Source organism: Mustelus asterias, chromosome 16 (genome assembly GCF_964213995.1).
Source record: "Mustelus asterias chromosome 16, sMusAst1.hap1.1, whole genome shotgun sequence".
Taxonomy (NCBI): Eukaryota; Metazoa; Chordata; class Chondrichthyes; order Carcharhiniformes; family Triakidae; genus Mustelus; species Mustelus asterias.
The window spans coordinates 28,040,626-28,052,151 of NC_135816.1; positions in this window are offsets into that span (position 1 = coordinate 28,040,626).

Below are 11,526 nucleotides of genomic sequence, written 5' to 3' on the forward strand. Positions count from 1 at the left end.
CCCACTACCGATGTTAAGCTCACTGGTCTATAATTCCCTGTTTTCTCTCTACCTCCCTTGGAGTGACATTAGCTACCCTCCAATCTGCAGGGACTGTTCCAGAGTCTATAGAATCATGGAAGATGACCACCAATGCATCCACTATTTCTAGAGCCACGTCCTTAAGTACTCTGGGATGTATCCACCTTCAATCCCATCAATTTTCCCAGCACCATTTCTCTACTAATATTGATCTCCCTCAGTTCTTCCCTCTCACTAAATCTTGCATTCTCCAACATTTCTGGTATTTGACTTGTGTCCTCTTTTGTGAAGACAGAACCAAAGTATGTATTCAGTTGCTCGGCCATTTCTTTGTCCCCTATTATACATTCTGTAGGGGACCTACATTTGTCTTCGCCAACCTCTTACTCTTCACGTGTCTATAGAAACTCTGAGTGTCGGTCTTTATGTTCCCTGCAAGCTTACTTTCGTACTGTACTTTCCCCTTCTTGATCAATCCCTTGCTCCTTTTTTGCTGAATTCTAAACTACTCCCAATCCTCAGACCTATTATTTTTCTTGGCCAATCTGTATGCTTCTTCCTTAGATCGGATATTCTCTCTAATTTCCTATAAGCCATGGATTGGCCCTCTTACCCATTTGCTTTTGTGCCAGTCAGGAATAAACAGTTGCTGCAGTTCCCGCATGCGTTCCTTGAATGTTTGCCATTGCCTATCTGCTGTCATCCTTTAAGTAACTCTTCCCAATCGATCAAGGCCAGCTCTCGCCTCATATCCTCATAGTTTCCTTTATTAAGATTCAGCACCCTAGTCTCCAAATCAACCACTTCACTCTCCATTTTGATTTTTAAAAATTCTACCATGTTATGGTCGCTCATCCCCAAGGGGTGTCGTACAGCTAGATTGGCAATGATTCCCTTCTCATTACACAGTACCCAGTCTAAGATGGCCTGCTCTCTAGTTGGTTCCTCCACATATTGGTCAAGCAAACCATCCCATATACACTCCAGGAATTCCTCCTCTACGTCATTGTGGCCAATTTGATTTGCCCAATCTATGTGCAGATTAAAATCACCCATAATCACCGATATTCCCTTATCACACGCATCTCTAATTTCATGTTTAATGCCATTCCCAACATCACCATTGCAGTTTGGGGGTCTGTATATGACATCCACCAATGTTTTTTGCCCCTTGGTATTTCTCAACTCTACCCATGCAGACTCCAGGTTGTCAGAGCTAATATCCTTTCTCATTTCAGTAATAAGAGCTGCGATTTTCCCAAAAGCACTGAATTGGCGGGAAAACTTTTCTGGATCCCGACTGTTTTGTCAGTTCAACTTCTTACTTGAATCTCCCCATTCTGTGCGCTGCAGAGGTCCCAATCGTGAATCTCATTAAAAACCCAGGGGGGGCGGGGCCTATTCGTGCTGGAGTTTGACAGTTCTGGAACTCTGCGCATGCGCAGTGATCCCGATCTGTCAGTCTCCCCATTTGCTGGACAGCTCGATCACTGGCCAGCCCGGGACCCCCCCAGTGATGCCCCTCCAGCCCCTTCCAACGGCCCGATTGCGGCCCCCACAGCAATTCTCGGGCCAGCCCTGATCACTCCCCCGCCGCCCCGAACCGCCCTGATGTCCAGCTCCCCCCCTCCCCCAGCAGTGGCGATCCCCCCACCCGCTCACCTCGGCAGAACCCCCCCGCTCTGACCCCCCAGGGGTCAGAGCCCCCCTGGGAGGCTGGTCCCCCCCCAGCAAACCACTCCCCCCAGCCCGTCCCAATCGCTGCCCTCCCTCCAGTCCAGACCGATCGCCTTGCAAAGTGGCAGCGGGACCCCCCACCCCCACCGATTGCCCTTAGGTCCCACCTACAGTAGGCCCTGCCCCCTTGGCACTGCCTGATGCCCGGTGGACAGTGCCAAGGTGCCCCCTGGGCATGGGCACGTTGCCCCTTGGGCAGTGCCAGGGAGCACAGGCTGGCACTGCCAGGGTGCCCATGCCCAAGGGGCTCCGCCCCCCTGCTGCCCAACCCCCTGGGGGGCCCTGATTACCGTCTTCACTCCGGCGGGGTCTCCTGCTAGTTCCCCGAATGCGAGAAGCTAGTCTAAACCCCGTTGGAATTAAGTACTCCTGGCGGGGTGGGAGATTCAATCGGGACTGGTAAGTTCCCGATAATTACATTTAAAAGGCATTTAAAACATATTTTTAAAAGATTCAAATTACTTGCCTGTCTTCCCGCCGGTTTCCAGCGTGGTCTGGCCTGCAACTGTTCTCCGGCTCTGGGAGATGCGTCTGCGTTCCCGGTGCACGCACAAATCCCGGAACAAGGCCGGCGACGCGCATCTCCCAGCCCGACCCACCAGAAAAGTTGCAGGTCGTGATGGGAGAATCACGGCCAAGAGTTCAATAAGAAAAAACTCTAGAATTAAAAAAATTCTGATGATGATCATGAAACCATTGTCGTAGCAATGCATCTGGTTCACTAATGTCCTTTAGGAAGGGAAATCTGCCATCCTTACCTGGGATCTGACTCCAGATGCACAGAAACATGGATGCCCCCTGTTCAATGTTCAAGGGGAACGTAGGGGTGGGCAGCGACACCAACATCCCATAAATTAACTTTACCAGAGATTACATGGGCGTAGGGAAACAATCCATGGACAATCCCCCATAGTTGGTGACCCATATGAATGGGTCTGGTGAACAAGTTTAGATTAAACTGTCATTCAAGTGCATCCATTTACATTGTGTTTCTTTTTGCATTTCCTGCAAACTGTCCACAGAACATTGGAATTTACACTCACAGGATAATGAAAATACTTCTCACAAAGTTATTCAATCTTCTGAATATAAAGAGAAGCTGAGCGAGAAATTCCAAGCCCAGTCAACCCTTATAATCAATATTAACTTTACTACGGTGGCACAGTGGTTAGCACTGCTGCCTCACAGCGTCAGGAACCCGGGTTTGATGCCTAGCTTGGGTCACCGTGTGGGGTTTGCACATTCTCTCCATGTCTGCGTGGGTTTCCTCTGGGTGCTCCGGATTCCTCTCACAGTCCAAGGATGTGGGGTTGGGTGGATTGGCCGTGCTAAATTGCCCCTTAGTGTCAGGGAGATTAGAAGGGTAATATGTGGGGTTGCGGGGATAGGGCCCTAGTGGGATTGTTGTCAGTGCAGCCTCAATGGACCGAATGGCCTCCTTCTGCACTAGGGATTCTATTCTATTCTATGAAATGATAACTTGGAACAGGTCAATAAACAGAAAGGAGCATGTTGAGGAGAATAAAGCAAGAATTCAAACACCCCACATTATTCTCGGATCTGTGACCATTGAAAAGTGAATTTGGAGCTGTGCACTGCAGTACCGGATAAGAAAAGAGTAACTGAACCAGCCTTAAATAGATTTCATATTCTGTCGCTGACAGACAGACTCTGATAACCCAGCTGAAGAGAGCTTAGGATCATGTTGACAGGACCCAAGTGTTACAAACGCCAAATGTGCCCAGGTTTCTGGCTGGGGGAAATTTATGAACTATTATAAATAAAGAAATAGCATGGGAGTTAGAGATAGGATGTATGCGCATTTAGAAAGGAATAAACTCATTAACGATAGTCAGCATGGTTTTGTGAGAGGGAGGTCATGCCTCACTAACCTGGTGGAGGTTTTTGAAGAAGTGACTAGAATGGTTGACGAGAGAAGGGCCATGGATGTCATCTATATGGACTTTAGTAAAGCGTTTGACAAAGTCCCTCATGGTAGGTTGGTGCAAAAGGTTGGATCTCATGGGATAAAGGGGGAGGTGGCTAGATGGGTGGAGAACTGGCTTGGTCACAGAAGACAGAGGGTGGTAGTGGAAGGGTCTTTTTCCGGCTGGAGGCCTGTGACTAGTGGTGTTCCGCAGGGCTCTGTATTGGAACCTCTGCTGTTTGTGATTTATATAAACGATCTGGAAGAAGGTGTAACTGGGGTGATCAGTAAGTTTGCGGACGACACAAAATTGGCAGGACTTGCAGATAGTGAGGAGCATTGTCAGAGGCTACAGAAGGATATAGATAGGCTGGAAATTTGGGCAAAGAAATGGCAGATGGAGTTCAATCCTGATAAATGCGAAGTGATGCATTTTGGTAGAAATAATGTAGGGAGGAGCTATACGATAAATGGCAGAACCATAAAGGGTGTAGAGACGCAGAGGGACCTGGGTGTGCAAGTCCACAGATCCTTAAAGGTGACGTCACAGGTGGAGAAGGTGGTGAAGAAGGCATATGGCATGCTTGCCTATATAGGACGGGGCATAGAGTATAAAAGTTGGGGTCTGATGTTGCAGATGTATAGAACGTTGGTTCGGCCGCATTTGGAATACTGCGTCCAGTTCTGGTCGCCACACTACCAGAAGGACGTGGAGGCTTTGGAGAGAGTACAGAGGAGGTTTACCAGGATGTTGCCTGGTATGGAGGGGCTTAGTTATGAGGAGAGATTGGGTAAACTGGGGTTGTTCTCCCTGGAAAGACGGAGGATGAGGGGAGATTTAATAGAGGTGTATAAAATTATGAAAGGCATAGATAGGGTGAACGGTGGGAGGTTTTTCCCCAGGTCGGTGGTGACGTTCACGAGGGGTCATAGATTCAAGGTGAAGGGGGGGAGGTTTAACACAGATATCAGAAGGACATATTTTACACAGAGGGTGGTGGGGGCCTGGAATGCGCTGCCAGGCAAGGTGGTGGAGGCCGGAAACTTTGCAGCAGGATTGACATGGGTGGTTGGTAAAATCGTAGAGAGAACGGGACCAGCCTCCGACATTTTAGAAGTACAAGGTCATCATGTTAAAAAAAAATATGTGGACCATGTGAGGAAAAGAGTTGGCCCTGCTATGGTCAGAAGTCCCCTATTTTCATTTTGCAGTGAATTCAGCAGTTTCTGTACTAGGGCTTACCAACTCTGGAATTAGCCACTGTGTATTGATAGGTAACATTCAGGCGGGCCTTTCCTTTCTCTGAGAAATGCGAAACATGTGTTCCCTGACCCGGAATGGTCACCACAGCTTTGTGAGTAATGCAGCATGCACTGAGAATTTAACATCAGAAGTCGCGTACACCAATCATGAATTTTCCTTCCGCTGTGACCTGCCATGGTGAATTGGGAAGTCTCCCGCTGATGACTGGCAGGAAGCCAGTTTGCATCCCACTAATGGGATGTATATCAAACCCAAATGTCCCCCCACTTCTGACTCTCTACAATGCCAGCAGGAAAGCACATTTGTCCAGAACTCATCTGGAAAAACATAGCATGCAGGTGTCAGAACTCACCTGAACAATGTCTAGGGCTGCCTCCAGAGTTCAGGATGGAGGACGCCACAACCTTGGATCTCAGAATGCCACAGTGGGTGGGGGGGGACATCTACAGGCAGACCTTCCAGGTTCAGTATCATGAGGAAGTCCATCTTCCAGCTTCTGAATGCTCTTGGAGAGCCTTCCTCTTTTTCAGGAGGTCTGTCTGCTTTCTTCAATGGTGGACCAGTGATATTAGGTACCTTTTCAATATGGCACCCAGATATGCTGACGGGGCCTGCACAGCTATGCCTGTCCTGTTACAGAATGTAGAGCAAATACAGAGTGCTTAATTAATAAGGTCAGTGCCAGAAGACTTGATGTGGTTTCCCACTGGCCTCCACAGCCAGAAACGGTCCCCATTCCCACTTCCACATGGGACTTAGTCCCACGTGGGAAAACTGAACCGACACAGTTGGAACAATGAAGGGTCAGGTCATTAATGAGATATCACACTTCACAATCCAATCTGCCCTATGTGTAGCCTCACATGATTCTTATACTAATTCTACCTTTGATCCCTACTGCCAATTAATCATAGTGCATTGGCAATATACGAAAGTCCCAATTTCTTCCAATGATTTTGTTGGTATGTTTATATTGTTGATTCAAATGTGATGGTTATCTTGCCTTCATAAACACTTATCATTTTATTATTATGAACACAGTCACCTGATTAAGACATAATAGGCTTGCAGGTCAGCCTTCAGAACTGCAGTGATATATTTGCCTTTAACTTTTGAACAGCATAAATATGTTTTCATGCATCATGTGCTGATCCTACAGACAGTGCAGGACAATAAAACACTCACGTTGTGTAAGCTCTTGTTCCCACGGCAGTCATTTACTCCTGCTAAGATGGGAGAAGAAATTTGGATAGAGTCAGCACATCTGTTTCCAGTCTTGACACATGTTACAGCTGTGGGTTGCAGACGACACACAATCCCCTCCAAATGTGGTAGGTTGAGAAAAGCAGTTTGAGGGAAACGTGTCGAAAGCTTCGCTCTCGCAACCATGTGACTTTTGGGATGTGGAGCCTGAATAATGGTCACAGTCAAACAAAGAATAAAGAAAATTACAGCACAGGAACAGGCCCTTCGGCCCTCCAAGCCTGCACCGACCATGCTGCCCGACTGAACTAAAACCCCATACCCTTCCGGGGACCATATCCCTCTATTCCCATCCTATTCATGTATTTGTTCAGATGCCCCTTAAAAGTCACTATCGTATCTGAAAATTTTACCTTTGATCTCTACTGCCAATTAATCATAGTGCATTGGCAATATACAACTGGACCATCAGAATAGCAATGTAGAGTCAACAAAATACATGCAGCCCTGCTCAATTTCTTCCGATCATTCTGTTGGCATGTTTGTATTGTTGATTTAGGTGTGATGGTTATATTGTTATCTGTGCCAACAACCTTTATCTGTCATTGGCTCCCATTAATGACAGCAGATTTCACATGTCAAGCATGACCATCACATTGGAATCCCATTACCACCTCTGCAGGAGGGGTTAACTCTTGTCTGCTCTGCTGCGGGGCGGATGGTGAAGTCACTGCTGCTAACGGCATCCTTTTGGTCCACCGGTAAGTTTACTGGTTTCCCATACAACCAAATTTGATCCATTTTTACTTTTAAGAAGGTAGATCTGGATTGTTTTGAGGTTGTGTGGATGCATGATGTGACAGGGCCACATCACATGCAGTTTTATAATAATCTTGTGAAAAGGAGCTGGGTTTGACACATTGCAATAGTTCATAACTAGTTATCAGATTGGTATGTGGAGGCAAGGTGGGGTCAGGCAATCCTTTAACTGCAACTGTAGGTTTATTTAATGTTTTTGGTGCATGGGGCTAAAAATTGGTTAACTCAATTTTACTGGTGTGGAAGCCATGATTGTTGTTCTGCTCATGCTGTTTATGGTGGAGATAGGTAGCAGATAAGTTTGGAGTTCACCTAATTTGCCTGATGGTAGCATTGGGTTGAAGAGCTCCCACTCTGCTGACTGCCTCTGCTGTGTTGCTGGTTGCCATTATAGTTAGCAGAAAGCTGAGATGCATTATGCAAATAGCTTGTGGTACAGCCAGCCACCTATTCTGAAAGACAGCCTGTCATTCATAAAGAGAAATTTACCTGAATCAAAGGGCAAGGCTGTTGAATCATACTGCTACAATTCTAAACAAGGTAAGTGGAACTCGAGGGCAGAGAGGGGGCTTGAGTGCCACGGATGGCGTGTCCAAGGCCTTAGTGATGAAGGTGCACCGGAGGAGAGATTCTGCAATAGACTAGGTGACTCTGTCTACACTTCCCGCTGCCTCAGCAAAGTGATCAGCATAATTAAGGAACCCACGCACCCCGGACATTCTCTCTTCCACCTTCTTCCGTCGGGAAAAAGATACAAAAGTCTGAGGCCATGTACCAACCGACTTGAGAACAGCTTCTTCCTTACTGCCATCAGACTTTTGAATGGGCCTACCTCACAGTAAGTTGATCTTTCTCTATACCCTAGCTATGACTGTAACACTACCTTGCCTGCTCGCTCCTTTCCTTCTCTATGAACGGTGTGCTTTGTCCATATAGTGGGCAAGAAACAATACTTTTCACTGTATACTAATACATGTAACTATAATAAATTAAATCAAATCAAAATCAATCACAACCATCAGAAGGGATTAGGAGCAGTGTGGCCAATAAAGGTAATTTTCAGATTCTGGACATGAGGACCCCGCAGCAAGCCACAAGATGTCTAAGGAAAAGATGCGAGTAGTCAAGGCCAGTGAATGTATCTTCACACAACATGTCATACCCACCACACCACTGGACTCTCCCACTACCGAAGGAACTACACAGCCATCATACACCCAGCAACAAATTCTTGGTAGTCAGGGTTCAAGCGTACATCCAAATCCCAACTCACCCTCACAAATACCAATGCCTCCAGTCGGATGATTAAATCTATTGATCCAAGTGCATGGAAGCCCCGGAACTCAGGGCCTCTTCACCAGTGACTGCTGGCTGGCATCTCCTGCTTTGGTGCTGCCAAGCGATCCGTGTGTGACTTCGAAGAAAAAATGTAAAACAAATAACAATTCAAGCACTCCTCCGTCCGTGTCTCAGGCTGGGCTCGATTATTCCTGCTTCCCAAGTATGCTGGTCTAAATGATCATTGCTCAGCCCCGCGATGGCCTTTAGCAAAAGGGACTGGTCATTTATCCAGCTGGAGTTTTCTCAAGTTAACAGGATCTCCAAGGAACAGCCACACTCCCTTCCCTGCTCCGCATAGAACAAAGGACAAAGAGCAACGGAAATTACTGCACAGGAACAGGACCTTCGGCCCTCCAAGCCTGCACTGACCATGCTGCCCAACTGAACTAAAACCCCCTACCCTTCCAGGGACCAATTCCCTCTATTCCCATCCTATTCATCTATTTGTCCAGACGCCCCTTAAAAGTCACTATCGTATCGTTGAAGGTGACGTCACAGGTGGAGAAGGTGGTGAAGAAGGCATATGGCATGCTTGCCTTTATAGGACAGGGCATAGAGTATAAAAGTTGGGGTCTGATGTTGCAGATGTATAGAACGTTGGTTCGGCCGCATTTGGAATACTGCGTCCAGTTCTGGTCGCCACACTACCAGAAGGACGTGGAGGCTTTGGAGAGAGTACAGAGGAGGTTTACCAGGATGTTGCCTGGTATGGAGGGGCTTGGTTATGAGGAGAGATTGGGTAAACTGGGGTTGTTCTCCTTGGAAAGACGGAGGATGAGGGGAGACTTAATAGAGGTGTATAAAATTATGAAAGGCATAGATAGGGTGAACGGTGGGAAGCTTTTCCCCGGGTCGGTGGTGACGTTCACGAGGGGTCATAGGTTCAAGGTGAAGGGGGGGAGGTTTAACACAGATATCAGAAGGACATATTTCACACAGAGGGTCGTGGGGGCCTGGAATGTGTTGCCGGGCTAGGTGGTGGAGGCGGACACACTGGGAACGTTTAAGACTTATCTAGACAGCTATATGAACGGAGTGGGAATGGAGGGATACAAAAGAGTGGTCTAGTTTGGACCAGGGAGCGGCGCGGGCTAGATCACATGGTCTGGAATGGGGGGGTGGGGGTGAGTTAATAGGTTGTGATGAACAAAGCATCGTAGCTGTGAGGGGCAGCTCAGTGGATAGGATATTAGGATGTAGATAGGCTGGAAAATTGGGTGGGGATCCTGGATTCAGGATTCAATCCTGGACCGGGGAGCGGCGCGGGCTTGGAGGGCCGAAGGGCCTGTTCCTGGGCTGTATTGTTCTTTGTTCTTTGTTCTTTGTATCTGCTTCCACTACCTCCCCCGGCGACGAGTTCCAGGCACCCACCACCCTCTGTGTAAAAAACTTGCCTCGTACATCTCCTTTAAACCTTGCCCCTCACACTTTAAACCTATGCCCCCTAGTAATTGACTCTTCCACCCTGGGAAAATGCTTCTGACTATCCACTCTGTCCATGCCTCTCATAATCTTGTAGACTTCTATCAGGTCGCCTCTCAACCTCCATCGTTCCAGTGAGAACAAACCAAGTTTCTCCAACCTCTCCTCATAGCTAATGCCCTCCATGCCAGTCAACATCCTGGTAAATCTTTTCTGTACCCTCTCCAAAGCCTCCACATCCTTCTGGTAGTGTGGCGACCAGAATTGAACACTATGTTCCAAGTGCGGCCTAACTGAGGTTCGCAAAAGCTGTAACGTGACTTGCCAATTTTTAAACTCAATGTCCCAACCGATGAGGGCAAGCATGCCGTTTGCCTTCTCGACTACCTTCTCCACCTGCATTGCCACTTTCAGTGAGCTGTGTACCTGTACATCCAGATCTCTCTGCCTATCAATACTCTTAAGGGTTCTGTATATTTCCTATCTTTATTAGACCTTCCAAAATGCATTACCTCACATTTGTCCAGATTAAACTCCATCTGCCAACTCTCCGCCCAAGCCTCCAACCGATCTATATCCTGCTGTATCCTCTGATGGTCCTCATCGCTATCCGCAAATCCACCAATCTTTTTGTCATCCGCAGACTTACTAATCAAACCAGTTACATTTTCTTCCAAATCATTTATATATATTACGAACAGCAAAGGTCCTAGCACTGATCTCTGAGAAACACCATTTGTCACAGCCCTCCATTCAGAAATGCACCCTTCCAGTGGTAGCCTCTGTCTTCTATGACCGAGCCAGTTCTGTATCCACCTTGCCAGCTCATCTCTGATCACATGCAGTCGCCTTCTGCACCAGTCTGCCATGAGGGACCTTGTCAAAGGCCTTACTGAAATCCATGTAGACAACATCCACTTCCCTACCCTCATCAATCATCTTTGTCACTTCCTCAAAAAACTCGACAAGTTAGTGAGACATGACCTCCCCTTCACAAAACCATGTTGCCTCTCGCTAATATGTTCGCTTATTTCTAAGTGGGAGTAAATCCTGTCTCGAAGAATTCTCTCCAATAATTTCCCTACCACTGACGTAAGGCTCATCGGCCTGTAATTACCTGGATTATTCTTTCTACCCTTTTTAAACAAAGGAACAACATTGACTATTCTCCAATCCTCTGGAATTTCCCCCGTAGCCAGTGAGGATACAATACATAATTTCAGGTTAATCTGCCCCGTGCAATTCCAAAACCTTCAGCTCACATTTCCCATTTGCATTTTAATGTTGATCCTTACAATGGGCCTTCTTCCAGGACAAAAGGATTGCAACAAGGAATGGAAAGATTTCTTTCCCGGACTTTGGTTTGAAATAGGAGAAGGAGTGGGAGTGGAGTGTAGATCCTTCTTGGAGACCCTGTTAACCTGAGAAAACTCTAACTTCTCGGTGCATTTGACTCTCTGAGTTGCATTGATTCCATGCACTTGGATCAGTTGGTTGATCTATTTGGATGTTGGCGATGAATCTGGGTTATTCTTCTCTTGCTTTTATGTGATGGCAAGAGAGTCATGTGCTACAAAGATCACTTTTTTGAGGAATTATAGAATCTCTAAAGTTCAAAAATACCGTGCACCAATTGTCGAAAAAACATCCAACCCATGCCATCCCCCCCCCCCATTTGCATTACTCCATGCATTTAGCATGGCCATTCCACCTAACCTACACATCTTTGGACTGTGGGAGGAAGCTGGAGCACCCAGCGGAAACCCACACAGATGTGGAGAGAACATGCAAA